Source organism: Frankliniella occidentalis, unplaced genomic scaffold (assembly GCF_000697945.3).
Source record: "Frankliniella occidentalis isolate FOCC.00 unplaced genomic scaffold, Focc_3.1 Scaffold15, whole genome shotgun sequence".
Lineage (NCBI taxonomy): Eukaryota > Metazoa > Arthropoda > Insecta > Thysanoptera > Thripidae > Frankliniella > Frankliniella occidentalis.
In genome coordinates, this window is record NW_026267145.1 from 554,405 (window position 1) to 557,779 (window position 3,375).

Sequence of the window (3,375 nt, forward strand, 5' to 3'; positions counted from 1 at the left end):
ACTCTTCCGGTCGTATTAGTTCCGTCCGTAACTCTCCTCCGCCCGTAAATTGGAACACTTTCCGGCCGTAGTCCAGACGCCGGCCGGAGGTTGTTCCTGCCGGAGAATGTTCCGACCGGAGGATGTACCGGTCGGAAGTTGTCCTCCTGGCCGAAGGAAGTTGAAGTGCTCCGTGAGCGGAGTCCAAGGGCGTGTTTTAAGACGGGTTAGGGATACTTTCCCAGGTAAAATTTCGACGCGGAGCACGATGGTGATGTTTAAATTGCTCTATCTCTAGCCGTTCTCTTAGTAGCCCTACGGTCAAAAAAAAGAAATATTTTTTTATCTCATGCATAATAACAGTTTGCTATCAACCTGTAACACACGAAGCCATTTCCCCCTGTGACTGTTAGTTTCTGCCCCCTGCAAAAGTCAAACAAATACAAAAATAAATGAAAGTTGTATGATGTAAGCACAATCGATCCGAAAAACATGCCAATTACAGGTGATTCGTACTGTGTTATCCAACGTATCACGTTTCCTTCAAATAAGAGCCTGGAATTATGAATGGATCGTTTTTTCAATCGGGACACGAGATACGTACCGAGGACCCCAGCGGCAGCGTGAAAACAACCAGTTTTCCTCATAATAAGGGCCCCGTTCCGATAATGGCGCAACCTACATCCACAGAGAAATGAAGTTTCATTTGCTACACGTAGGTCTGCTCATGCACAGCTTACCTAACCACGGAAAAAAAAGATTCGCTGAGCCAGCTAATATATTGACTGGTATCTGGACAGACAAGCACATAAACTTCTGTAACCACTATATTGTCTACTCTAATCAATCATTGGCTGTGCCAGTCAAAGATAAGTTGTATGAAGTTATGATTTGCCTGCATCAGTAAGGTAAACCTCGACTGATGTAGGTAAGGGATGAGCTCTTACAGCTAATTTTTGACTGGCACAGCCAATGATTTATTAGAGTAGACAATATAGTGGTTACAGAAGTTTATTTGCTTGTCTGTCCAGATACCAGTCAATATATTAGCTGGCTCAGCGAATCTTTTTTTTTCCGTGTTTCTTACGTATAGCCATGCGAAAATTGTCTTTACGTACGTAAGAATTTTGTGTACGTTAGTCATGACGTGCATAGCTCGTAACTATGCATTACAAAATAGTACAAAGGAATTTAGTGTGAACTGTACCAGCCACGCCGCAACACCGCCAGGGTGACCGAGCTACGCGGCCCTTGTGTACGCTGCTCTCTTAGCGCCCTGATATCCCTCTACATAAAGGCAACCGCGGGTGGCAAGCACAAGGAGAGGGGTGGGGGAGGGAGCGGGGGCGCCATGAAAAAATTTACTGCGTCCCCGAAATGCATTCGTTTGTCTGGATTCAGGAGCCGCGCAGCGACCCGCTCGAGGGCAGAGCGTTTGTGGTGGGGAGGGTGGTGGGCGGTAGCGGTTGTTCGCGCGGGGCTGCTTGCGAATAATCACCTTGCTTTTTGGGGGGGGATCGGGTGGGTGGGGGGAGGGGGAGGTCGTTCTTTCCCCTACTGCTTCCCAGAACCTCCTCTGTGAGAGGAAAGGCGGTGTGATTCGGACGCGTCCCCGGCCGGTAATGAATGCCAGCGAGGAGCAACTAAATCACATGGTGGCCGTGAATGGCGGAGGGGAGGGGGGCCTGCATGCCACCTGAGTAACGGAGGCATAAATGGAGATTTTATGAATAACTTACAGTGTGACTTACTTTTGGGCCGGAGGGGTGGTAGAGGTGGGCGGGCGCGAGGGAGCGGCTGCAGTTGCAGCACGCGGGTAGGCTCCAGTTTGGGGTGGTTCTTGCCGGCCTGCGAGAGCAGTCTCTGGTGGTCGAAGGGGAGGCGGCGGCGGTGCTTCCTGCTCCCGCGAGAATATGTAACGGCGTGAAATTGGGCTCCACTATCCCGACCCCCTTCACCACGGTGCAACAGGCATCTCAGTGGGGATGCTTGCATTAGTGATGAGGTATTTATCTCAAGATAGTTTGTCCGAGTGTGCATCGACACCTGTTGGTGTTGCGATGAGGTAGGCTCGGGGAAGGGTCCTACCCAGCTGCGGGGGCATATTTTGTCGCGGTTGGTGGTTTGTGTGTCCCTGATGTAAGAAAATGTAAGCGAGTAAAAGCTTCGACCTAGAGATCTCTAAACATCCGGCTTGGGTAATCTGACTGACATTGTGTTAAAATACATACATTATGACTGATTATATTCAAACAATGGCCTACATGTAAATTTGGGCTTTCTCTCACACTAATTATTATTTTTGACCATGGCTGGGGAAGAGGGAGGGAGTGAGAGAGGGTCGGAGTAAAATGGGATGGGTGAGCAGGCCCCTTGCATTGTGATCACGACCATTCGAACATCCGTTATATTCAGTCAATGAAAATGAAGAATGGCCTTTGGAGGGGCGCGGGGGATGGGTGCCGCGCCCTTATTGCCCGACTGGCGTAGCGCCGAGTTTTGCGCCGAAAATCGATCATTTGGACCTTTCGCTTTATGGGAGGAACGCGTGATGCGACCTATTCGCAGAGAAAGTACGGGGTGGGCTGCAGGCTGCTGCAGTGTCCACAGGAGTTGGGATGCTACGTTTTGTTTGTATTTTCTCCAACAAGAAAAAGTTAAATATTTAATCTTATATACTGTGCTCTGGTTGTTGAAAACAAATCATCTTCCATCCGCACGCGAACGACGTCCACTCGTGTTACTACCTCGCTCAATTGGAAGAAAGAAAGCAGGATTGAAGGCCTTATCTAGAACGAAATTCTGCATTCGAAAGTGACCAATGTCAAACTTATGCTGCCATTCTGCCACACGAAATATTCGATTTGAAAATCATGACTTGATTGCAATCAACTCTGACATTTAGTAAAATTGTAAAATTACAAGCACCCCGCATCGACTTAAAATTATTGACGAACAAGAATGGTCTGTCTTAAATTTGCAACATTTTTTGTAAGTCGAATTTACAAAATATGTCGTAAACTTACGACGATGATTTTCACAGTGGACGAGGAATACCCGCGGACGCCGAGCGAGTGTAGCCCGGAAGGTGAGGTAATGGGGTCTCGTCTGCTTGCCGCTAGGCCAACTCGGACTGCTCGGCACGGGTGCGCGCGCGGCTGGGCCGAGTACCGCCGCCCGGCCCGGGGCCCAGCCGCCCCAACAGTGTTCCATCCTTTTCCCTATTTGCACTGGCCGAGTGCACACCGCGGAACGGTCACCTCTCCCTCCCTAAGCTTCTCTCTCCCTCTCTCTCTCTCTCTCTCTCCCTCTCTCTCTCTCTCCCTGTGTATGTACACGGGGTCAAGGTCTGCTGCTGTTAGCCCCGAGCATGTTGCGGCGTACAATCAAAGTTCC